We start from the raw sequence: 26,125 nt of genomic DNA, 5'->3' as shown, positions 1-26,125 counted from the left end.
GCCCCCACAGGCAACTGTGGCTGGTTTGACAGTGCCAAGTGCCTCCTGCAAACTGACATCAGGAACCTGGCCTGGTGACTTTTATTTCTCTGGGGAAAGGCCATTGTACGTGTCCAAGGTCTAATGGCCCGGAGTGGCCGGCTGCCTGCTGGAATTCGGCATGGATCAGGATGCCGCCGAGATGCAAGGTGCCCCCACAGGCACCTGTGGCTGGTTTGACAGTGCCATGTGCCTCCTGCAAAATGACATCAGGAACCTGGCCTTGTGACTTTCCTTTCTCTGGGGAAAGACCATGATTCATGTCCAGGGCCTTGCGGCCTGGAGTGCCCGGCTGCCTGCTGAAATTCCGCATGGATCGGGATGCCTCCCAGATGGAAAGTGCCCCCACAGCCAACTGTGGCTGGTTTGACAGTGCCAAGTGCCTCCTGCAAACTGACATCAGGAACCTGGCCGGGTGACTTTTGTTTCCCTAGGGAAAAGCCGTGGTTCTTGTCCAGGGCCTGGTGGCCCGGAGTGGCCGGCTGCCTGCTGAAATTCCGCATGGATCGGGATGCCTCCCAGATGAAAAGTGCCCCCACAGGCAACTGTGGCTGGTTTGACAGTGCCAAGTGCTTCCTGCAAACTGACATCAGAAACCTGGCCTGGTGATTTTCTTTCTCAGGGGAAAGGCCATGGTTCATGTCCAGGGCCCGGTGGCCCGTACTTGCCTGCTGCCTGCTGAAATTCCACACGGAGCAGGATACCTCCCAGATGTAAGGTGCCACCACAGGCAACTGTGGCTGGTTTGACAGTGCCAAGTGCCTCCTGCAAACTGACATCAGGAACCTGGCCTTGTGAGTTTTGTTTCTCTGGGGAAAGGCCATCATTCTTGTTCAGAGCCCAGTGGCCCGGAGTGGCCGGCTGCCTGCTGAAATTCCGCATGGATCAGGATGCCTCCCAGATGAAAAGTGCCCCCACAGGCACCTGTGGCTGGTTTGACAGTGCCAAGTGCCTCCTGCAAACTGACATCAGGAACCTGGCCGGGTGAGTTTTGTTTCTCTGGGGAAAGCCTTTCGTTCCTATCCATGGACGGGTGGCCCAGAGTGGCTGGCTGCCTGCTGAAATTCCGCACTGTTGAAGATACCTCCCAGATGGAAAGTACCACCACAGGCAACTGTGGCTGGTTTGACAGTGCCAAGCGCCTCCTGCAAACTGACATCAGGAACCTGGCCTGGTGACTTTTGTTTCTCACGGGAAAGGGCATCGTTCATGTCCATTGCCCGGTGGCCTGGTGTGGCCGGCAGCCTGCTGAACTTCCGCACAGATGAGGATACCTCCCAGATGCAAGGTGCCCATACAGGTGCGTGTGGCTGGTTTGACAGTGCCAAGTGCCTCCTGCAAACTGACATCAGGAACCTGGCCGGGTGACTTTTGTTTCTCTGGGGAAAAGCCATCGCTCCACTCCAAGGCCAGGTGGCCTGGAGTGGCCGGCTGCCTGTTGAAATTCCGCACGGATGCGGATAACTCCCAGATGAAAGGAGCCCCCACAGGCAACTGTGGCTGGTTTGACAGTGCCAAGTGCCTCCTGCAAACTGACATCAGGAACCTGGCCTGGTGACTTTTATTTCTCTGGGGAAAGGCCATTGTACGTGTCCAAGGTCTAATGGCCTGGAGTGGCCGGCTGCCTGCTGGAATTCGGCATGGATCAGGATGCCGCCGAGATGCAAGGTGCCCCCACAGGCACCTGTGGCTGGTTTGACAGTGCCAAGTGCCTCCTGCAAACTGACCTCAGGAACCTGGCCGGGTGACTTTTGTTTCCCTAGGGAAAAGCCGTGGTTCTTGTCCAGGGCCTGGTGGCCCGGAGTGGCCGGCTGCCTGCTGAAATTCCGCATGGTTCGGGATGCCTCCCAGATGAAAAGTGCCCCCACAGGCACCTGTGGCTGGTTTGACAGTGCCAAGTGCCTCCTGCAAACTGACATCAGGAACCTGGCCTTGTGAGTTTTGTTTCTCTGGGGAAAGCCTTTCGTTCCTATCCATGGACGGGTGGCCCAGAGTGGCTGGCTGCCTGCTGAAATTCCGCACTGTTGAAGATACCTCCCAGATGGAAAGTACCACCACAGGCAACTGTGGCTGGTTTGACAGTGCCAAGCGCCTCCTGCAAACTGACATCAGGAACCTGGCCTGGTGACTTTTGTTTCTCACGGGAAAGGGCATCGTTTGTGTCCAGTGCCCGGTGGCCTGGTGTGGCCGGCAGCCTGCTGAACTTCCGCACAGATGAGGATACCGCCCAGATGCAAGGTGCCCATACAGGTGCGTGTGGCTGGTTTGACAGTGCCAAGTGCCTCCTGCAAACTGACATCAGGAACCTGGCCGGGTGACTTTTGTTTCTCTGGGGAAAAGCCATCGCTCCACTCCAGGGCCAGGTGGCCTGGAGTGGCCGGCTGCCTGTTGAAATTCCGCACGGATGCGGATAACTCCCAGATGAAAGGAGCCCCCACAGGCAACTGTGGCTGGTTTGACAGTGCCAAGTGCCTCCTGCAAACTGACATCAGGAACCTGGCCTGGTGACTTTTATTTCTCTGGGGAAAGGCCATTGTACGTGTCCAAGGTCTAATGGCCCGGAGTGGCCGGCTGCCTGCTGGAATTCGGCATGGATCAGGATGCCGCCGAGATGCAAGGTGCCCCCACAGGCAACTGTGGCTGGTTTGACAGTGCCAAGTGCCTCCTGCACACTGACATCAGGAACCTGACCTGGTGACTTTTGTTTCTCTGGGGAAAGGCCATGGTTCATATCCTACAAACTGTGGCCCAAAGTGGCCGGCTGACTCCTGAAATTCCACACGGATCAGGATACCTCCGAGATGCAAGGTGCCCCACAGGCACCTGTGGCTGGTTTGACAGTGCCAAGTGCCTCCTGTAAACTGACATCAGGAACCTGGCCGGGTGACTTTTGTTTCTCTGGGGAAAGGCCATGGTTCATATCCTGAGCCTGGTGTCCTGAGTGGCCGGCCCCCTGCTGAAATTCTGCACGGACCAGGATGCCGCCGAGATGAAAGGTGCCCCCAGAGGCAACTGTGGCTGGTTTGACAGTGCCAAGTGCTTCCTGCAAACTGACATCAGAAACCTGGCCTGGTGATTTTCTTTCTCAGGGGAAAGGCCATGGTTCATGTCCAGGGCCCGGTGGCCCGTACTTGCCTGCTGCCTGCTGAAATTCCACACGGATCAGGATACCTCCCAGATGTAAGGTGCCACCACAGGCAACTGTGGCTGGTTTGACAGTGCCAAGTGCCTCCTGCAAACTGACATCAGGAACCTGGCCTTGTGAGTTTTGTTTCTCTGGGGAAAGGCCATCATTCTTGTTCAGAGCCCAGTGGCCCGGAGTGGCCGGCTGCCTGCTGAAATTCCGCATGGATCAGGATGCCTCCCAGATGAAAAGTGCCCCCACAGGCACCTGTGGCTGGTTTGACAGTGCCAAGTGCCTCCTGCAAACTGACATCAGGAACCTGGCCGGGTGAGTTTTGTTTCTCTGGGGAAAGCCTTTCATTCCTATCCATGGACGGGTGGCCCAGAGTGGCTGGCTGCCTGCTGAAATTCCGCACTGTTGAAGATACCTCCCAGATGGAAAGTACCACCACAGGCAACTGTGGCTGGTTTGACAGTGCCAAGCGCCTCCTGCAAACTGACATCAGGAACCTGGCCTGGTGACTTTTGTTTCTCACGGGAAAGGGCATCGTTCATGTCCATTGCCCGGTGGCCTGGTGTGGCCGGCAGCCTGCTGAACTTCCGCACAGATGAGGATACCGCCCAGATGCAAGGTGCCCATACAGGTGCGTGTGGCTGGTTTGACAGTGCCAAGTGCCTCCTGCAAACTGACATCAGGAACCTGGCCGGGTGACTTTTGTTTCTCTGGGGAAAAGCCATCGCTCCACTCCAGGGCCAGGTGGCCTGGAGTGGCCGGCTGCCTGTTGAAATTCCGCACGGATGCGGATAACTCCCAGATGAAAGGAGCCCCCACAGGCAACTGTGGCTGGTTTGACAGTGCCAAGTGCCTCCTGCAAACTGACATCAGGAACCTGGCCTGGTGACTTTTATTTCTCTGGGGAAAGGCCATTGTACGTGTCCAAGGTCTAATGGCCCGGAGTGGCCGGCTGCCTGCTGGAATTCGGCATGGATCAGGATGCCGCCGAGATGCAAGGTGCCCCACAGGCAACTGTGGCTGGTTTGACAGTGCCAAGTGCCTCCTGCACACTGACATCAGGAACCTGACCTGGTGACTTTTGTTTCTCTGGGGAAAGGCCATGGTTCATATCCTACAAACTGTGGCCCAAAGTGGCCGGCTGACTGCTGAAATTCCACACGGATCAGGATACCTCCGAGATGCAAGGTGCCCCACAGGCACCTGTGGCTGGTTTGACAGTGCCAAGTGCCTCCTGCAAACTGACATCAGGAACCTGGCCTTGTGAGTTTTGTTTCTCTGGGGAAAGGCCATCATTCTTGTTCAGAGCCCAGTGGCCCGGAGTGGCCGGCTGCCTGCTGAAATTCCGCATGGATCAGGATGCCTCCCAGATGAAAAGTGCCCCCACAGGCACCTGTGGCTGGTTTGACAGTGCCAAGTGCCTCCTGCAAACTGACATCAGGAACCTGGCCGGGTGAGTTTTGTTTCTCTGGGGAAAGCCTTTCGTTCCTATCCATGGACGGGTGGCCCAGAGTGGCTGGCTGCCTGCTGAAATTCCGCACAGATGAGGATACCTCCCAGATGCAAGGTGCCCATACAGGTGCGTGTGGCTGGTTTGACAGTGCCAAGTGCCTCCTGCAAACTGACATCAGGAACCTGGCCGGGTGACTTTTGTTTCTCTGGGGAAAGGCCATGGTTCATATCCTGAGCCTGGTGTCCTGAGTGGCCGGCCCCCTGCTGAAATTCTGCACGGACCAGGATGCCGCCGAGATGAAAGGTGCCCCCAGAGGCAACTGTGGCTGGTTTGACAGTGCCAAGTGCTTCCTGCAAACTGACATCAGAAACCTGGCCTGGTGATTTTCTTTCTCAGGGGAAAGGCCATGGTTCATGTCCAGGGCCCGGTGGCCCGTACTTGCCTGCTGCCTGCTGAAATTCCACACGGATCAGGATACCTCCCAGATGTAAGGTGCCACCACAGGCAACTGTGGCTGGTTTGACAGTGCCAAGTGCCTCCTGCAAACTGACATCAGGAACCTGGCCTTGTGAGTTTTGTTTCTCTGGGGAAAGGCCATCATTCTTGTTCAGAGCCCAGTGGCCCGGAGTGGCCGGCTGCCTGCTGAAATTCCGCATGGATCAGGATGCCTCCCAGATGAAAAGTGCCCCCACAGGCACCTGTGGCTGGTTTGACAGTGCCAAGTGCCTCCTGCAAACTGACATCAGGAACCTGGCCGGGTGAGTTTTGTTTCTCTGGGGAAAGCCTTTCGTTCCTATCCATGGACGGGTGGCCCAGAGTGGCTGGCTGCCTGCTGAAATTCCGCACTGTTGAAGATACCTCCCAGATGGAAAGTACCACCACAGGCAACTGTGGCTGGTTTGACAGTGCCAAGCGCCTCCTGCAAACTGACATCAGGAACCTGGCCTGGTGACTTTTGTTTCTCACGGGAAAGGGCATCGTTCATGTCCATTGCCCGGTGGCCTGGTGTGGCCGGCAGCCTGCTGAACTTCCGCACAGATGAGGATACCTCCCAGATGCAAGGTGCCCATACAGGTGCGTGTGGCTGGTTTGACAGTGCCAAGTGCCTCCTGCAAACTGACATCAGGAACATGGCCGGGTGACTTTTGTTTCTCTGGGGAAAAGCCATCGCTCCACTCCAAGGCCAGGTGGCTTGGAGTGGCCGGCTGCCTGTTGAAATTCCGCACGGATGCGGATAACTCCCAGATGAAAGGAGCCCCCACAGGCAACTGTGGCTGGTTTGACAGTGCCAAGTGCCTCCTGCAAACTGACATCAGGAACCTGGCCTGGTGACTTTTATTTCTCTGGGGAAAGGCCATTGTACGTGTCCAAGGTCTAATGGCCCGGAGTGGCCGGCTGCCTGCTGGAATTCGGCATGGATCAGGATGCCGCCGAGATGCAAGGTGCCCCCACAGGCAACTGTGGCTGGTTTGACAGTGCCAAGTGCCTCCTGCACACTGACATCAGGAACCTGACCTGGTGACTTTTGTTTCTCTGGGGAAAGGCCATGGTTCATATCCCACAAACTGTGGCCCAAAGTGGCCGGCTGACTGCTGAAATTCCGCACGGATCAGGATACCTCCGAGATGCAAGGTGCCCCACAGGCACCTGTGGCTGGTTTGACAGTGCCAAGTGCCTCCTGCAAACTGACATCAGGAACCTGGCCTGGTGACTTTTGTTTCTCTGGGGAAAGGCCATGGTTCATATCCTGAGCCTGGTGTCCTGAGTGGCCGGCCCCCTGCTGAAATTCTGCACGGACCAGGATGCCGCCGAGATGAAAGGTGCCCCCAGAGGCAACTGTGGCTGGTTTGACAGTGCCAAGTGCTTCCTGCAAACTGACATCAGAAACCTGGCCTGGTGATTTTCTTTCTCAGGGGAAAGGCCATGGTTCATGTCCAGGGCCCGGTGGCCTGTACTTGCCTGCTGCCTGCTGAAATTCCACACGGATCAGGATACCTCCCAGATGTAAGGTGCCACCACAGGCAACTGTGGCTGGTTTGACAGTGCCAAGTGCCTCCTGCAAACTGACATCAGGAACCTGGCCTTGTGAGTTTTGTTTCTCTGGGGAAAGGCCATCATTCTTGTTCAGAGCCCAGTGGCCCGGAGTGGCCGGCTGCCTGCTGAAATTCCGCATGGATCAGGATGCCTCCCAGATGAAAAGTGCCCCCACAGGCACCTGTGGCTGGTTTGACAGTGCCAAGTGCCTCCTGCAAACTGACATCAGGAACCTGGCCGGGTGAGTTTTGTTTCTCTGGGGAAAGCCTTTCGTTCCTATCCATGGACGGGTGGCCCAGAGTGGCTGGCTGCCTGCTGAAATTCCGCACTGTTGAAGATACCTCCCAGATGGAAAGTACCACCACAGGCAACTGTGGCTGGTTTGACAGTGCCAAGCGCCTCCTGCAAACTGACGTCAGGAACCTGGCCTGGTGACTTTTGTTTCTCACGGGAAAGGGCATCGTTCATGTCCATTGCCCGGTGGCCTGGTGTGGCCGGCAGCCTGCTGAACTTCCGCACAGATGAGGATACCTCCCAGATGCAAGGTGCCCATACAGGTGCGTGTGGCTGGTTTGACAGTGCCAAGTGCCTCCTGCAAACTGACATCAGGAACCTGGCCGGATGACTTTAGTTTCCCTAGGGAAAAGCCATCGCTCCACTCCAAGGCTAGGTGGCCTGGAGTGGCCGGCTGCCTGTTGAAATTCCGCACGGATGCGGATAACTCCCAGATGAAAGGAGCCCCCACAGGCAACTGTGGCTGGTTTGACAGTGCCAAGTGCCTCCTGCAAACTGACATCAGGAACCTGGCCTGGTGACTTTTATTTCTCTGGGGAAAGGCCATTGTACGTGTCCAAGGTCTAATGGCCCGGAGTGGCCGGCTGCCTGCTGAAATTCCGCACGGATCAGGTTACCTCCGAGATGCAAGGTGCCCCACAGGCACCTGTGGCTGGTTTGACAGTGCCAAGTGCCTCCTGCAAACTGACATCAGGAACCTGGCCTGGTGACTTTTGTTTCTCTGGGGAAAGGCCATGGTTCATATCCTGAGCCTGGTGTCCTGAGTGGCCGGCCCCCTGCTGAAATTCTGCACGGACCAGGATGCCGCCGAGATGAAAGGTGCCCCCAGAGGCAACTGTGGCTGGTTTGACAGTGCCAAGTGCTTCCTGCAAACTGACATCAGAAACCTGGCCTGGTGATTTTCTTTCTCAGGGGAAAGGCCATGGTTCATGTCCAGGGCCCGGTGGCCCGTACTTGCCTGCTGCCTGCTGAAATTCCACACGGATCAGGATACCTCCCAGATGTAAGGTGCCACCACAGGCAACTGTGGCTGGTTTGACAGTGCCAAGTGCCTCCTGCAAACTGACATCAGGAACCTGGCCTTGTGAGTTTTGTTTCTCTGGGGAAAGGCCATCATTCTTGTTCAGAGCCCAGTGGCCCGGAGTGGCCGGCTGCCTGCTGAAATTCCGCATGGATCAGGATGCCTCCCAGATGAAAAGTGCCCCCACAGGCACCTGTGGCTGGTTTGACAGTGCCAAGTGCCTCCTGCAAACTGACATCAGGAACCTGGCCGGGTGAGTTTTGTTTCTCTGGGGAAAGCCTTTCGTTCCTATCCATGGACGGGTGGCCCAGAGTGGCTGGCTGCCTGCTGAAATTCCGCACTGTTGAAGATACCTCCCAGATGGAAAGTACCACCACAGGCAACTGTGGCTGGTTTGACAGTGCCAAGCGCCTCCTGCAAACTGACATCAGGAACCTGGCCTGGTGACTTTTGTTTCTCACGGGAAAGGGCATCGTTCATGTCCATTGCCCGGTGGCCTGGTGTGGCCGGCAGCCTGCTGAACTTCCGCACAGATGAGGATACCTCCCAGATGCAAGGTGCCCATACAGGTGCGTGTGGCTGGTTTGACAGTGCCAAGTGCCTCCTGCAAACTGACATCAGGAACATGGCCGGGTGACTTTTGTTTCTCTGGGGAAAAGCCATCGCTCCACTCCAAGGCCAGGTGGCTTGGAGTGGCCGGCTGCCTGTTGAAATTCCGCACGGATGCGGATAACTCCCAGATGAAAGGAGCCCCCACAGGCAACTGTGGCTGGTTTGACAGTGCCAAGTGCCTCCTGCAAACTGACATCAGGAACCTGGCCTGGTGACTTTTATTTCTCTGGGGAAAGGCCATTGTACGTGTCCAAGGTCTAATGGCCCGGAGTGGCCGGCTGCCTGCTGGAATTCGGCATGGATCAGGATGCCGCCGAGATGCAAGGTGCCCCCAGAGGAAACTGTGGCTGGTTTGACAGTGCCAAGTGCCTCCTGCACACTGACATCAGGAACCTGACCTGGTGACTTTTGTTTCTCTGGGGAAAGGCCATGGTTCATATCCCACAAACTGTGGCCCAAAGTGGCCGGCTGACTGCTGAAATTCCGCACGGATCAGGATACCTCCGAGATGCAAGGTGCCCCACAGGCACCTGTGGCTGGTTTGACAGTGCCAAGTGCCTCCTGCAAACTGACATCAGGAACCTGGCCGGGTGACTTTTGTTTCTCTGGGGAAAGGCCATGGTTCATATCCTGAGCCTGGTGTCCTGAGTGGCCGGCCCCCTGCTGAAATTCTGCACGGACCAGGATGCCGCCGAGATGAAAGGTGCCCCCAGAGGCAACTGTGGCTGGTTTGACAGTGCCAAGTGCTTCCTGCAAACTGACATCAGAAACCTGGCCTGGTGATTTTCTTTCTCAGGGGAAAGGCCATGGTTCATGTCCAGGGCCCGGTGGCCCGTACTTGCCTGCTGCCTGCTGAAATTCCACACGGATCAGGATACCTCCCAGATGTAAGGTGCCACCACAGGCAACTGTGGCTGGTTTGACAGTGCCAAGTGCCTCCTGCAAACTGACATCAGGAACCTGGCCTTGTGAGTTTTGTTTCTCTGGGGAAAGGCCATCATTCTTGTTCAGAGCCCAGTGGCCCGGAGTGGCCGGCTGCCTGCTGAAATTCCGCATGGATCAGGATGCCTCCCAGATGAAAAGTGCCCCCACAGGCACCTGTGGCTGGTTTGACAGTGCCAAGTGCCTCCTGCAAACTGACATCAGGAACCTGGCCGGGTGAGTTTTGTTTCTCTGGGGAAAGCCTTTCGTTCCTATCCATGGACGGGTGGCCCAGAGTGGCTGGCTGCCTGCTGAAATTCCGCACTGTTGAAGATACCTCCCAGATGGAAAGTACCACCACAGGCAACTGTGGCTGGTTTGACAGTGCCAAGCGCCTCCTGCAAACTGACATCAGGAACCTGGCCTGGTGACTTTTGTTTCTCACGGGAAAGGGCATCGTTCATGTCCATTGCCCGGTGGCCTGGTGTGGCCGGCAGCCTGCTGAACTTCCGCACAGATGAGGATACCTCCCAGATGCAAGGTGCCCATACAGGTGCGTGTGGCTGGTTTGACAGTGCCAAGTGCCTCCTGCAAACTGACATCAGGAACATGGCCGGGTGACTTTTGTTTCTCTGGGGAAAAGCCATCGCTCCACTCCAAGGCCAGGTGGCTTGGAGTGGCCGGCTGCCTGTTGAAATTCCGCACGGATGCGGATAACTCCCAGATGAAAGGAGCCCCCACAGGCAACTGTGGCTGGTTTGACAGTGCCAAGTGCCTCCTGCAAACTGACATCAGGAACCTGGCCTGGTGACTTTTATTTCTCTGGGGAAAGGCCATTGTACGTGTCCAAGGTCTAATGGCCCGGAGTGGCCGGCTGCCTGCTGGAATTCGGCATGGATCAGGATGCCGCCGAGATGCAAGGTGCCCCCAGAGGAAACTGTGGCTGGTTTGACAGTGCCAAGTGCCTCCTGCACACTGACATCAGGAACCTGACCTGGTGACTTTTGTTTCTCTGGGGAAAGGCCATGGTTCATATCCCACAAACTGTGGCCCAAAGTGGCCGGCTGACTGCTGAAATTCCGCACGGATCAGGATACCTCCGAGATGCAAGGTGCCCCACAGGCACCTGTGGCTGGTTTGACAGTGCCAAGTGCCTCCTGCAAACTGACATCAGGAACCTGGCCTGGTGACTTTTGTTTCTCTGGGGAAAGGCCATGGTTCATATCCTGAGCCTGGTGTCCTGAGTGGCCGGCCCCCTGCTGAAATTCTGCACGGACCAGGATGCCGCCGAGATGAAAGGTGCCCCCAGAGGCAACTGTGGCTGGTTTGACAGTGCCAAGTGCTTCCTGCAAACTGACATCAGAAACCTGGCCTGGTGATTTTCTTTCTCAGGGGAAAGGCCATGGTTCATGTCCAGGGCCCGGTGGCCCGTACTTGCCTGCTGCCTGCTGAAATTCCACACGGATCAGGATACCTCCCAGATGTAAGGTGCCACCACAGGCAACTGTGGCTGGTTTGACAGTGCCAAGTGCCTCCTGCAAACTGACATCAGGAACCTGGCCTTGTGAGTTTTGTTTCTCTGGGGAAAGGCCATCATTCTTGTTCAGAGCCCAGTGGCCCGGAGTGGCCGGCTGCCTGCTGAAATTCCGCATGGATCAGGATGCCTCCCAGATGAAAAGTGCCCCCACAGGCACCTGTGGCTGGTTTGACAGTGCCAAGTGCCTCCTGCAAACTGACATCAGGAACCTGGCCGGGTGAGTTTTGTTTCTCTGGGGAAAGCCTTTCGTTCCTATCCATGGACGGGTGGCCCAGAGTGGCTGGCTGCCTGCTGAAATTCCGCACTGTTGAAGATACCTCCCAGATGGAAAGTACCACCACAGGCAACTGTGGCTGGTTTGACAGTGCCAAGCGCCTCCTGCAAACTGACATCAGGAACCTGGCCTGGTGACTTTTGTTTCTCACGGGAAAGGGCATCGTTCATGTCCATTGCCCGGTGGCCTGGTGTGGCCGGCAGCCTGCTGAACTTCCGCACAGATGAGGATACCTCCCAGATGCAAGGTGCCCATACAGGTGCGTGTGGCTGGTTTGACAGTGCCAAGTGCCTCCTGCAAACTGACATCAGGAACCTGGCCGGATGACTTTAGTTTCCCTAGGGAAAAGCCATCGCTCCACTCCAAGGCTAGGTGGCCTGGAGTGGCCGGCTGCCTGTTGAAATTCCGCACGGATGCGGATAACTCCCAGATGAAAGGAGCCCCCACAGGCAACTGTGGCTGGTTTGACAGTGCCAAGTGCCTCCTGCAAACTGACATCAGGAACCTGGCCTGGTGACTTTTATTTCTCTGGGGAAAGGCCATTGTACGTGTCCAAGGTCTAATGGCCCGGAGTGGCCGGCTGCCTGCTGAAATTCCGCACGGATCAGGTTACCTCCGAGATGCAAGGTGCCCCACAGGCACCTGTGGCTGGTTTGACAGTGCCAAGTGCCTCCTGCAAACTGACATCAGGAACCTGGCCTGGTGACTTTTGTTTCTCTGGGGAAAGGCCATGGTTCATATCCTGAGCCTGGTGTCCTGAGTGGCCGGCCCCCTGCTGAAATTCTGCACGGACCAGGATGCCGCCGAGATGAAAGGTGCCCCCACAGGCAACTGTGGCTGGTTTGACAGTGCCAAGTGCTTCCTGCAAACTGACATCAGAAACCTGGCCTGGTGATTTTCTTTCTCAGGGGAAAGGCCATGGTTCATGTCCAGGGCCCGGTGGCCCGTACTTGCCTGCTGCCTGCTGAAATTCCACACGGATCAGGATACCTCCCAGATGTAAGGTGCCACCACAGGCAACTGTGGCTGGTTTGACAGTGCCAAGTGCCTCCTGCAAACTGACATCAGGAACCTGGCCTTGTGAGTTTTGTTTCTCTGGGGAAAGGCCATCATTCTTGTTCAGAGCCCAGTGGCCCGGAGTGGCCGGCTGCCTGCTGAAATTCCGCATGGATCAGGATGCCTCCCAGATGAAAAGTGCCCCCACAGGCACCTGTGGCTGGTTTGACAGTGCCAAGTGCCTCCTGCAAACTGACATCAGGAACCTGGCCGGGTGAGTTTTGTTTCTCTGGGGAAAGCCTTTCGTTCCTATCCATGGACGGGTGGCCCAGAGTGGCTGGCTGCCTGCTGAAATTCCGCACTGTTGAAGATACCTCCCAGATGGAAAGTACCACCACAGGCAACTGTGGCTGGTTTGACAGTGCCAAGCGCCTCCTGCAAACTGACATCAGGAACCTGGCCTGGTGACTTTTGTTTCTCACGGGAAAGGGCATCGTTCATGTCCATTGCCCGGTGGCCTGGTGTGGCCGGCAGCCTGCTGAACTTCCGCACAGATGAGGATACCTCCCAGATGCAAGGTGCCCATACAGGTGCGTGTGGCTGGTTTGACAGTGCCAAGTGCCTCCTGCAAACTGACATCAGGAACATGGCCGGGTGACTTTTGTTTCTCTGGGGAAAAGCCATCGCTCCACTCCAAGGCCAGGTGGCTTGGAGTGGCCGGCTGCCTGTTGAAATTCCGCACGGATGCGGATAACTCCCAGATGAAAGGAGCCCCCACAGGCAACTGTGGCTGGTTTGACAGTGCCAAGTGCCTCCTGCAAACTGACATCAGGAACCTGGCCTGGTGACTTTTATTTCTCTGGGGAAAGGCCATTGTACGTGTCCAAGGTCTAATGGCCCGGAGTGGCCGGCTGCCTGCTGGAATTCGGCATGGATCAGGATGCCGCCGAGATGCAAGGTGCCCCCAGAGGAAACTGTGGCTGGTTTGACAGTGCCAAGTGCCTCCTGCACACTGACATCAGGAACCTGACCTGGTGACTTTTGTTTCTCTGGGGAAAGGCCATGGTTCATATCCCACAAACTGTGGCCCAAAGTGGCCGGCTGACTGCTGAAATTCCGCACGGATCAGGATACCTCCGAGATGCAAGGTGCCCCACAGGCACCTGTGGCTGGTTTGACAGTGCCAAGTGCCTCCTGCAAACTGACATCAGGAACCTGGCCTGGTGACTTTTGTTTCTCTGGGGAAAGGCCATGGTTCATATCCTGAGCCTGGTGTCCTGAGTGGCCGGCCCCCTGCTGAAATTCTGCACGGACCAGGATGCCGCCGAGATGAAAGGTGCCCCCAGAGGCAACTGTGGCTGGTTTGACAGTGCCAAGTGCTTCCTGCAAACTGACATCAGAAACCTGGCCTGGTGATTTTCTTTCTCAGGGGAAAGGCCATGGTTCATGTCCAGGGCCCGGTGGCCCGTACTTGCCTGCTGCCTGCTGAAATTCCACACGGATCAGGATACCTCCCAGATGTAAGGTGCCACCACAGGCAACTGTGGCTGGTTTGACAGTGCCAAGTGCCTCCTGCAAACTGACATCAGGAACCTGGCCTTGTGAGTTTTGTTTCTCTGGGGAAAGGCCATCATTCTTGTTCAGAGCCCAGTGGCCCGGAGTGGCCGGCTGCCTGCTGAAATTCCGCATGGATCAGGATGCCTCCCAGATGAAAAGTGCCCCCACAGGCACCTGTGGCTGGTTTGACAGTGCCAAGTGCCTCCTGCAAACTGACATCAGGAACCTGGCCGGGTGAGTTTTGTTTCTCTGGGGAAAGCCTTTCATTCCTATCCATGGACGGGTGGCCCAGAGTGGCTGGCTGCCTGCTGAAATTCCGCACTGTTGAAGATACCTCCCAGATGGAAAGTACCACCACAGGCAACTGTGGCTGGTTTGACAGTGCCAAGCGCCTCCTGCAAACTGACATCAGGAACCTGGCCTGGTGACTTTTGTTTCTCACGGGAAAGGGCATCGTTCATGTCCATTGCCCGGTGGCCTGGTGTGGCCGGCAGCCTGCTGAACTTCCGCACAGATGAGGATACCTCCCAGATGCAAGGTGCCCATACAGGTGCGTGTGGCTGGTTTGACAGTGCCAAGTGCCTCCTGCAAACTGACATCAGGAACCTGGCCGGATGACTTTAGTTTCCCTAGGGAAAAGCCATCGCTCCACTCCAAGGCTAGGTGGCCTGGAGTGGCCGGCTGCCTGTTGAAATTCCGCACGGATGCGGATAACTCCCAGATGAAAGGAGCCCCCACAGGCAACTGTGGCTGGTTTGACAGTGCCAAGTGCCTCCTGCAAACTGACATCAGGAACCTGGCCTGGTGACTTTTATTTCTCTGGGGAAAGGCCATTGTACGTGTCCAAGGTCTAATGGCCCGGAGTGGCCGGCTGCCTGCTGAAATTCCGCACGGATCAGGTTACCTCCGAGATGCAAGGTGCCCCACAGGCACCTGTGGCTGGTTTGACAGTGCCAAGTGCCTCCTGCAAACTGACATCAGGAACCTGGCCTGGTGACTTTTGTTTCTCTGGGGAAAGGCCATGGTTCATATCCTGAGCCTGGTGTCCTGAGTGGCCGGCCCCCTGCTGAAATTCTGCACGGACCAGGATGCCGCCGAGATGAAAGGTGCCCCCAGAGGCAACTGTGGCTGGTTTGACAGTGCCAAGTGCTTCCTGCAAACTGACATCAGAAACCTGGCCTGGTGATTTTCTTTCTCAGGGGAAAGGCCATGGTTCATGTCCAGGGCCCGGTGGCCCGTACTTGCCTGCTGCCTGCTGAAATTCCACACGGATCAGGATACCTCCCAGATGTAAGGTGCCACCACAGGCAACTGTGGCTGGTTTGACAGTGCCAAGTGCCTCCTGCAAACTGACATCAGGAACCTGGCCTTGTGAGTTTTGTTTCTCTGGGGAAAGGCCATCATTCTTGTTCAGAGCCCAGTGGCCCGGAGTGGCCGGCTGCCTGCTGAAATTCCGCATGGATCAGGATGCCTCCCAGATGAAAAGTGCCCCCACAGGCACCTGTGGCTGGTTTGACAGTGCCAAGTGCCTCCTGCAAACTGACATCAGGAACCTGGCCGGGTGAGTTTTGTTTCTCTGGGGAAAGCCTTTCGTTCCTATCCATGGACGGGTGGCCCAGAGTGGCTGGCTGCCTGCTGAAATTCCGCACTGTTGAAGATACCTCCCAGATGGAAAGTACCACCACAGGCAACTGTGGCTGGTTTGACAGTGCCAAGCGCCTCCTGCAAACTGACATCAGGAACCTGGCCTGGTGACTTTTGTTTCTCACGGGAAAGGGCATCGTTCATGTCCATTGCCCGGTGGCCTGGTGTGGCCGGCAGCCTGCTGAACTTCCGCACAGATGAGGATACCTCCCAGATGCAAGGTGCCCATACAGGTGCGTGTGGCTGGTTTGACAGTGCCAAGTGCCTCCTGCAAACTGACATCAGGAACATGGCCGGGTGACTTTTGTTTCTCTGGGGAAAAGCCATCGCTCCACTCCAAGGCCAGGTGGCTTGGAGTGGCCGGCTGCCTGTTGAAATTCCGCACGGATGCGGATAACTCCCAGATGAAAGGAGCCCCCACAGGCAACTGTGGCTGGTTTGACAGTGCCAAGTGCCTCCTGCAAACTGACATCAGGAACCTGGCCTGGTGACTTTTATTTCTCTGGGGAAAGGCCATTGTACGTGTCCAAGGTCTAATGGCCCGGAGTGGCCGGCTGCCTGCTGGAATTCGGCATGGATCAGGATGCCGCCGAGATGCAAGGTGCCCCCAGAGGCAACTGTGGCTGGTTTGACAGTGCCAAGTGCCTCCTGCACACTGACATCAGGAACCTGACCTGGTGACTTTTGTTTCTCTGGGGAAAGGCCATGGTTCATATCCCACAAACTGTGGCCCAAAGTGGCCGGCTGACTGCTGAAATTCCGCACGGATCAGGATACCTCCGAGATGCAAGGTGCCCCACAGGCACCTGTGGCTGGTTTGACAGTGCCAAGTGCCTCCTGCAAAATGACATCAGGAACCTGGCCTTGTGACTTTCCTTTCTCTGGGGAAAGACCATGATTCATGTCCAGGGCCTTGCGGCCTGGAGTGCCCGGCTGCCTGCTGAAATTCCGCATGGATCGGGATGCCTCCCAGATGGAAAGTGCCCCCACAGGCAACTGTGGCTGGTTTGACAGTGCCAAGTGCCTCCTGCAAACTGACATCAGGAACCTGGCCGGGTGAGTTTTGTTTCTCTGGGGAAAGCCTTTCGTTCCTATCCATGGACGGGTGGCCCAGAGTGGCTGGCTGCCTGCTGAAATTCCGCACTGTTGAAGATACCTCCCAGATGGAAAGTACCACCACAGGCAACTGTGGCTGGTTTGACAGTGCCAAGCGCCTCCTGCAAACTGACATCAGGAACCTGGCCTGGTGACTTTTGTTTCTCACGGGAAAGGGCATCGTTCGTGTCCAGTGCCCGGTGGCCTGGTGTGGCCGGCAGCCTGCTGAACTTCCGCACAGATGAGGATACCTCCCAGATGCAAGGTGCCCATACAGGTGCGTGTGGCTGGTTTGACAGTGCCAAGTGCCTCCTGCAAACTGACATCAGGAACCTGGCCGGGTGACTTTTGTTTCTCTGGGGAAAAGCCATCGCTCCACTCCAGGGCCAGGTGGCCTGGAGTGGCCGGCTGCCTGTTGAAATTCCGCACGGATGCGGATAACTCCCAGATGAAAGGAGCCCCCACAGGCAACTGTGGCTGGTTTGACAGTGCCAAGTGCCTCCTGCAAACTGACATCAGGAACCTGGCCTGGTGACTTTTATTTCTCTGGGGAAAGGCCATTGTACGTGTCCAAGGTCTAATGGCCCGGAGTGGCAGGCTGCCTGCTGGAATTCGGCATGGATCAGGATGCCGCCGAGATGCAAGGTGCCCCCACAGGCAACTGTGGCTGGTTTGACAGTGCCAAGTGCTTCCTGCAAACTGACATCAGAAACCTGGCCTGGTGATTTTCTTTCTCAGGGGAAAGGCCATGGTTCATGTCCAGGGCCCGGTGGCCCGTACTTGCCTGCTGCCTGCTGAAATTCCACACGGATCAGGATACCTCCCAGATGTAAGGTGCCACCACAGGCAACTGTGGCTGGTTTGACAGTGCCAAGTGCCTCCTGCAAACTGACATCAGGAACCTGGCCTTGTGAGTTTTGTTTCTCTGGGGAAAGGCCATCATTCTTGTTCAGAGCCCAGTGGCCCGGAGTGGCCGGCTGCCTGCTGAAATTCCGCATGGATCAGGATGCCTCCCAGATGAAAAGTGCCCCCACAGGCACCTGTGGCTGGTTTGACAGTGCCAAGTGCCTCCTGCAAACTGACATCAGGAACCTGGCCGGGTGAGTTTTGTTTCTCTGGGGAAAGCCTTTCGTTCCTATCCATGGACGGGTGGCCCAGAGTGGCTGGCTGCCTGCTGAAATTCCGCACTGTTGAAGATACCTCCCAGATGGAAAGTACCACCACAGGCAACTGTGGCTGGTTTGACAGTGCCAAGCGCCTCCTGCAAACTGACATCAGGAACCTGGCCTGGTGACTTTTGTTTCTCACGGGAAAGGGCATCGTTCATGTCCATTGCCCGGTGGCCTGGTGTGGCCGGCAGCCTGCTGAACTTCCGCACAGATGAGGATACCTCCCAGATGCAAGGTGCCCATACAGGTGCGTGTGGCTGGTTTGACAGTGCCAAGTGCCTCCTGCAAACTGACATCAGGAACATGGCCGGGTGACTTTTGTTTCTCTGGGGAAAAGCCATCGCTCCACTCCAAGGCCAGGTGGCTTGGAGTGGCCGGCTGCCTGTTGAAATTCCGCACGGATGCGGATAACTCCCAGATGAAAGGAGCCCCCACAGGCAACTGTGGCTGGTTTGACAGTGCCAAGTGCCTCCTGCAAACTGACATCAGGAACCTGGCCTGGTGACTTTTATTTCTCTGGGGAAAGGCCATTGTACGTGTCCAAGGTCTAATGGCCCGGAGTGGCCGGCTGCCTGCTGGAATTCGGCATGGATCAGGATGCCGCCGAGATGCAAGGTGCCCCCAGAGGCAACTGTGGCTGGTTTGACAGTGCCAAGTGCCTCCTGCACACTGACATCAGGAACCTGACCTGGTGACTTTTGTTTCTCTGGGGAAAGGCCATGGTTCATATCCCACAAACTGTGGCCCAAAGTGGCCGGCTGACTGCTGAAATTCCGCACGGATCAGGATACCTCCGAGATGCAAGGTGCCCCACAGGCACCTGTGGCTGGTTTGACAGTGCCAAGTGCCTCCTGCAAAATGACATCAGGAACCTGGCCTTGTGACTTTCCTTTCTCTGGGGAAAGACCATGATTCATGTCCAGGGCCTTGCGGCCTGGAGTGCCCGGCTGCCTGCTGAAATTCCGCATGGATCGGGATGCCTCCCAGATGGAAAGTGCCCCCACAGGCAACTGTGGCTGGTTTGACAGTGCCAAGTGCCTCCTGCAAACTGACATCAGGAACCTGGCCGGGTGAGTTTTGTTTCTCTGGGGAAAGCCTTTCGTTCCTATCCATGGACGGGTGGCCCAGAGTGGCTGGCTGCCTGCTGAAATTCCACACTGTTGAAGATACCTCCCAGATGGAAAGTACCACCACAGGCAACTGTGGCTGGTTTGACAGTGCCAAGCGCCTCCTGCAAACTGACATCAGGAACCTGGCCTGGTGACTTTTGTTTCTCACGGGAAAGGGCATCGTTCGTGTCCAGTGCCCGGTGGCCTGGTGTGGCCGGCAGCCTGCTGAACTTCCGCACAGATGAGGATACCTCCCAGATGCAAGGTGCCCATACAGGTGCGTGTGGCTGGTTTGACAGTGCCAAGTGCCTCCTGCAAACTGACATCAGGAACCTGGCCGGGTGACTTTTGTTTCTCTGGGGAAAAGCCATCGCTCCACTCCAGGGCCAGGTGGCCTGGAGTGGCCGGCTGCCTGTTGAAATTCCGCACGGATGCGGATAACTCCCAGATGAAAGGAGCCCCCACAGGCAACTGTGGCTGGTTTGACAGTGCCAAGTGCCTCCTGCAAACTGACATCAGGAACCTGGCCTGGTGACTTTTATTTCTCTGGGGAAAGGCCATTGTACGTGTCCAAGGTCTAATGGCCCGGAGTGGCAGGCTGCCTGCTGGAATTCGGCATGGATCAGGATGCCGCCGAGATGCAAGGTGCCCCCACAGGCAACTGTGGCTGGTTTGACAGTGCCAAGTGCCTCCTGCAAACTGACATCAGGAACCTGACCTGGTGACTTTTGTTTCTCTGGGGAAAGGCCATGGTTCATATCCTACAAACTGTGGCCCAAAGTGGCCGGCTGACTGCTGAAATTCCACACGGATCAGGATACCTCCCAGATGTAAGGTGCCACCACAGGCAACTGTGGCTGGTTTGACAGTGCCAAGTGCCTCCTGCAAACTGACATCAGGAACCTGGCCTTGTGAGTTTTGTTTCTCTGGGGAAAGGCCATCATTCTTGTTCAGAGCCGTGTGGCCCGGAGTGGCCGGCTGCCTGCTGAAATTCCGCATGGATCAGGATGCCTCCCAGATGAAAAGTGCCCCCACAGGCACCTGTGGCTGGTTTGACAGTGCCAAGTGCCTCCTGCAAACTGACATCAGGAACCTGGCCGGGTGAGTTTTGTTTCTCTGGGGAAAGCCTTTCATTCCTATCCATGGACGGGTGGCCCAGAGTGGCTGGCTGCCTGCTGAAATTCCGCACTGTTGAAGATACCTCCCAGATGGAAAGTACCACCACAGGCAACTGTGGCTGGTTTGACAGTGCCAAGCGCCTCCTGCAAACTGACATCAGGAACCTGGCCTGGTGACTTTTGTTTCTCACGGGAAAGGGCATCGTTCATGTCCATTGCCCGGTGGCCTGGTGTGGCCGGCAGCCTGCTGAACTTCCGCACAGATGAGGATACCTCCCAGATGCAAGGTGCCCATACAGGTGCGTGTGGCTGGTTTGACAGTGCCAAGTGCCTCCTGCAAACTGACATCAGGAACCTGGCCGGATGACTTTAGTTTCCCTAGGGAAAAGCCATCGCTCCACTCCAAGGCTAGGTGGCCTGGAGTGGCCGGCTGCCTGTTGAAATTCCGCACGGATGCGGATAACTCCCAGATGAAAGGAGCCCCCACAGGCAACTGTGGCTGGTTTGACAGTGCCAAGTGCCTCCTGCAAACTGACATCAGGAACCTGGCCTGGTGACTTTTATTTCTCTGGGGAAAGGCCATTGTACGTGTCCAAGGTCTAATGGCCCGGAGTGGCCGGCTGCCTGCTGAAATTCCGCACGGATCAGGTTACCTCCGAGATGCAAGGTGCCCCACAGGCACCTGTGGCTGGTTTGACAGTGCCAAGTGCCTCCTGCAAACTGACATCAGGAACCTGGCCTGGTGACTTTTGTTTCTCTGGGGAAAGGCCATGGTTCATATCCTGAGCCTGGTGTCCTGAGTGGCCGGCCCCCTGCTGAAATTCTGCACGGACCAGGATGCCGCCGAGATGAAAGGTGCCCCCAGAGGCAACTGTGGCTGGTTTGACAGTGCCAAGTGCTTCCTGCAAACTGACATCAGAAACCTGGCCTGGTGATTTTCTTTCTCAGGGGAAAGGCCATGGTTCATGTCCAGGGCCCGGTGGCCCGTACTTGCCTGCTGCCTGCTGAAATTCCACACGGATCAGGATACCTCCCAGATGTAAGGTGCCACCACAGGCAACTGTGGCTGGTTTGACAGTGCCAAGTGCCTCCTGCAAACTGACATCAGGAACCTGGCCTTGTGAGTTTTGTTTCTCTGGGGAAAGGCCATCATTCTTGTTCAGAGCCCAGTGGCCCGGAGTGGCCGGCTGCCTGCTGAAATTCCGCATGGATCAGGATGCCTCCCAGATGAAAAGTGCCCCCACAGGCACCTGTGGCTGGTTTGACAGTGCCAAGTGCCTCCTGCAAACTGACATCAGGAACCTGGCCGGGTGAGTTTTGTTTCTCTGGGGAAAGCCTTTCGTTCCTATCCATGGACGGGTGGCCCAGAGTGGCTGGCTGCCTGCTGAAATTCCGCACTGTTGAAGATACCTCCCAGATGGAAAGTACCACCACAGGCAACTGTGGCTGGTTTGACAGTGCCAAGCGCCTCCTGCAAACTGACATCAGGAACCTGGCCTGGTGACTTTTGTTTCTCACGGGAAAGGGCATCGTTCATGTCCATTGCCCGGTGGCCTGGTGTGGCCGGCAGCCTGCTGAACTTCCGCACAGATGAGGATACCTCCCAGATGCAAGGTGCCCATACAGGTGCGTGTGGCTGGTTTGACAGTGCCAAGTGCCTCCTGCAAACTGACATCAGGAACATGGCCGGGTGACTTTTGTTTCTCTGGGGAAAAGCCATCGCTCCACTCCAAGGCCAGGTGGCTTGGAGTGGCCGGCTGCCTGTTGAAATTCCGCACGGATGCGGATAACTCCCAGATGAAAGGAGCCCCCACAGGCAACTGTGGCTGGTTTGACAGTGCCAAGTGCCTCCTGCAAACTGACATCAGGAACCTGGCCTGGTGACTTTTATTTCTCTGGGGAAAGGCCATTGTACGTGTCCAAGGTCTAATGGCCCGGAGTGGCCGGCTGCCTGCTGGAATTCGGCATGGATCAGGATGCCGCCGAGATGCAAGGTGCCCCCAGAGGCAACTGTGGCTGGTTTGACAGTGCCAAGTGCCTCCTGCACACTGACATCAGGAACCTGACCTGGTGACTTTTGTTTCTCTGGGGAAAGGCCATGGTTCATATCCCACAAACTGTGGCCCAAAGTGGCCGGCTGACTGCTGAAATTCCGCACGGATCAGGATACCTCCGAGATGCAAGGTGCCCCACAGGCACCTGTGGCTGGTTTGACAGTGCCAAGTGCCTCCTGCAAAATGACATCAGGAACCTGGCCTTGTGACTTTCCTTTCTCTGGGGAAAGACCATGATTCATGTCCAGGGCCTTGCGGCCTGGAGTGCCCGGCTGCCTGCTGAAATTCCGCATGGATCGGGATGCCTCCCAGATGGAAAGTGCCCCCACAGGCAACTGTGGCTGGTTTGACAGTGCCAAGTGCCTCCTGCAAACTGACATCAGGAACCTGGCCGGGTGACTTTTGTTTCTCTGGGGAAAGCCTTTCGTTCCTATCCATGGACGGGTGGCCCAGAGTGGCTGGCTGCCTGCTGAAATTCCGCACTGTTGAAGATACCTCCCAGATGGAAAGTACCACCACAGGCAACTGTGGCTGGTTTGACAGTGCCAAGCGCCTCCTGCAAACTGACATCAGGAACCTGGCCTGGTGACTTTTGTTTCTCACGGGAAAGGGCATCGTTCGTGTCCAGTGCCCGGTGGCCTGGTGTGGCCGGCAGCCTGCTGAACTTCCGCACAGATGAGGATACCTCCCAGATGCAAGGTGCCCATACAGGTGCGTGTGGCTGGTTTGACAGTGCCAAGTGCCTCCTGCAAACTGACATCAGGAACCTGGCCGGGTGACTTTTGTTTCTCTGGGGAAAAGCCATCGCTCCACTCCAGGGCCAGGTGGCCTGGAGTGGCCGGCTGCCTGTTGAAATTCCGCACGGATGCGGATAACTCCCAGATGAAAGGAGCCCCCACAGGCAACTGTGGCTGGTTTGACAGTGCCAAGTGCCTCCTGCAAACTGACATCAGGAACCTGGCCTGGTGACTTTTATTTCTCTGGGGAAAGGCCATTGTACGTGTCCAAGGTCTAATGGCCCGGAGTGGCAGGCTGCCTGCTGGAATTCGGCATGGATCAGGATGCCGCCGAGATGCAAGGTGCCCCCACAGGCAACTGTGGCTGGTTTGACAGTGCCAAGTGCCTCCTGCAAACTGACATCAGGAACCTGACCTGGTGACTTTTGTTTCTCTGGGGAAAGGCCATGGTTCATATCCTACAAACTGTGGCCCAAAGTGGCCGGCTGACTGCTGAAATTCCACACGGATCAGGATACCTCCCAGATGTAAGGTGCCACCACAGGCAACTGTGGCTGGTTTGACAGTGCCAAGTGCCTCCTGCAAACTGACATCAGGAACCTGGCCTTGTGAGTTTTGTTTCTCTGGGGAAAGGCCATCATTCTTGTTCAGAGCCCAGTGGCCCGGAGTGGCCGGCTGCCTGCTGAAATTCCGCATGGATCAGGATGCCTCCCAGATGAAAAGTGCCCCCACAGGCACCTGTGGCTGGTTTGACAGTGCCAAGTGCCTCCTGCAAACTGACATCAGGAACCTGGCCGGGTGAGTTTTGTTTCTCTGGGGAAAGCCTTTCGTTCCTATCCATGGACGGGTGGCCCAGAGTGGCTGGCTGCCTGCTGAAATTCCGCACTGTTGAAGATACCTCCCAGATGGAAAGTACCACCACAGGCAACTGTGGCTGGTTTGACAGTGCCAAGCGCCTCCTGCAAACTGACATCAGGAACCTGGCCTGGTGACTTTTGTTTCTCACGGGAAAGGGCATCGTTCATGTCCATTGCCCGGTGGCCTGGAGTGGCCGGCAGCCTGCTGAACTTCCGCACAGATGAGGATACCTCCCAGATGCAAGGTGCCCATACAGGTGCGTGTGGCTGGTTTGACAGTGCCAAGTGCCTCCTGCACACTGACATCAGGAACCTGACCTGGTGACTTTTGTTTCTCTGGGGAAAGGCCATGGTTCATATCCTACAAACTGTGGCCCAAAGTGGCCGGCTGACTGCTGAAATTCCACACGGATCAGGATACCTCCCAGATGTAAGGTGCCACCACAGGCAACTGTGGCTGGTTTGACAGTGCCAAGTGCCTCCTGCAAACTGACATCAGGAACCTGGCCTTGTGAGTTTTGTTTCTCTGGGGAAAGGCCATCATTCTTGTTCAGAGCCCAGTGGCCCGGAGTGGCCGGCTGCCTGCTGAAATTCCGCATGGATCAGGATGCCTCCCAGATGAAAAGTGCCCCCACAGGCACCTGTGGCTGGTTTGACAGTGCCAAGTGCCTCCTGCAAACTGACATCAGGAACCTGGCCGGGTGAGTTTTGTTTCTCTGGGGAAAGCCTTTCGTTCCTATCCATGGACGGGTGGCCCAGAGTGGCTGGCTGCCTGCTGAAATTCCGCACTGTTGAAGATACCTCCCAGATGGAAAGTACCACCACAGGCAACTGTGGCTGGTTTGACAGTGCCAAGCGCCTCCTGCAAACTGACATCAGGAACCTGGCCTGGTGACTTTTGTTTCTCACGGGAAAGGGCATCGTTCATGTCCATTGCCCGGTGGCCTGGAGTGGCCGGCAGCCTGCTGAACTTCCGCACAGATGAGGATACCTCCCAGATGCAAGGTGCCCATACAGGTGCGTGTGGCTGGTTTGACAGTGCCAAGTGCCTCCTGCAAACTGACATCAGGAACCTGGCCGGGTGACTTTTGTTTCTCTGGGGAAAGGCCATGGTTCATATCCTGAGCCTGGTGTCCTGAGTGGCCGGCCCCCTGCTGAAATTCTGCACGGACCAGGATGCCGCCGAGATGAAAGGTGCCCCCAGAGGCAACTGTGGCTGGTTTGACAGTGCCAAGTGCTTCCTGCAAACTGACATCAGAAACCTGGCCTGGTGATTTTCTTTCTCAGGGGAAAGGCCATGGTTCATGTCCAGGGCCCGGTGGCCCGTACTTGCCTGCTGCCTGCTGAAATTCCACACGGATCAGGATACCTCCCAGATGTAAGGTGCCACCACAGGCAACTGTGGCTGGTTTGACAGTGCCAAGTGCCTCCTGCAAACTGACATCAGGAACCTGGCCTTGTGAGTTTTGTTTCTCTGGGGAAAGGCCATCATTCTTGTTCAGAGCCCAGTGGCCCGGAGTGGCCGGCTGCCTGCTGAAATTCCGCATGGATCAGGATGCCTCCCAGATGAAAAGTGCCCCCACAGGCACCTGTGGCTGGTTTGACAGTGCCAAGTGCCTCCTGCAAACTGACATCAGGAACCTGGCCGGGTGACTTTTGTTTCTCTGGGGAAAGCCTTTCGTTCCTATCCATGGACGGGTGGCCCAGAGTGGCTGGCTGCCTGCTGAAATTCCGCACTGTTGAAGATACCTCCCAGATGGAAAGTACCACCACAGGCAACTGTGGCTGGTTTGACAGTGCCAAGCGCCTCCTGCAAACTGACATCAGGAACCTGGCCTGGTGACTTTTGTTTCTCACGGGAAAGGGCATCGTTCATGTCCATTGCCCGGTGGCCTGGTGTGGCCGGCAGCCTGCTGAACTTCCGCACAGATGAGGATACCTCCCAGATGCAAGGTGCCCATACAGGTGCGTGTGGCTGGTTTGACAGTGCCAAGTGCCTCCTGCAAACTGACATCAGGAACATGGCCGGGTGACTTTTGTTTCTCTGGGGAAAAGCCATCGCTCCACTCCAAGGCCAGGTGGCTTGGAGTGGCCGGCTGCCTGTTGAAATTCCGCACGGATGCGGATAACTCCCAGATGAAAGGAGCCCCCACAGGCAACTGTGGCTGGTTTGACAGTGCCAAGTGCCTCCTGCAAACTGACATCAGGAACCTGGCCTGGTGACTTTTATTTCTCTGGGGAAAGGCCATTGTACGTGTCCAAGGTCTAATGGCCCGGAGTGGCCGGCTGCCTGCTGGAATTCGGCATGGATCAGGATGCCGCCGAGATGCAAGGTGCCCCCACAGGCAACTGTGGCTGGTTTGACAGTGCCAAGTGCCTCCTGCACACTGACATCAGGAACCTGACCTGGTGACTTTTGTTTCTCTGGGGAAAGGCCATGGTTCATATCCCACAAACTGTGGCCCAAA

The sequence above is a fragment of the Passer domesticus genome, chromosome 7, assembly GCF_036417665.1.
Source record: "Passer domesticus isolate bPasDom1 chromosome 7, bPasDom1.hap1, whole genome shotgun sequence".
Taxonomy (NCBI): Eukaryota; Metazoa; Chordata; class Aves; order Passeriformes; family Passeridae; genus Passer; species Passer domesticus.
This window is presented reverse-complemented; position numbering follows the sequence as displayed.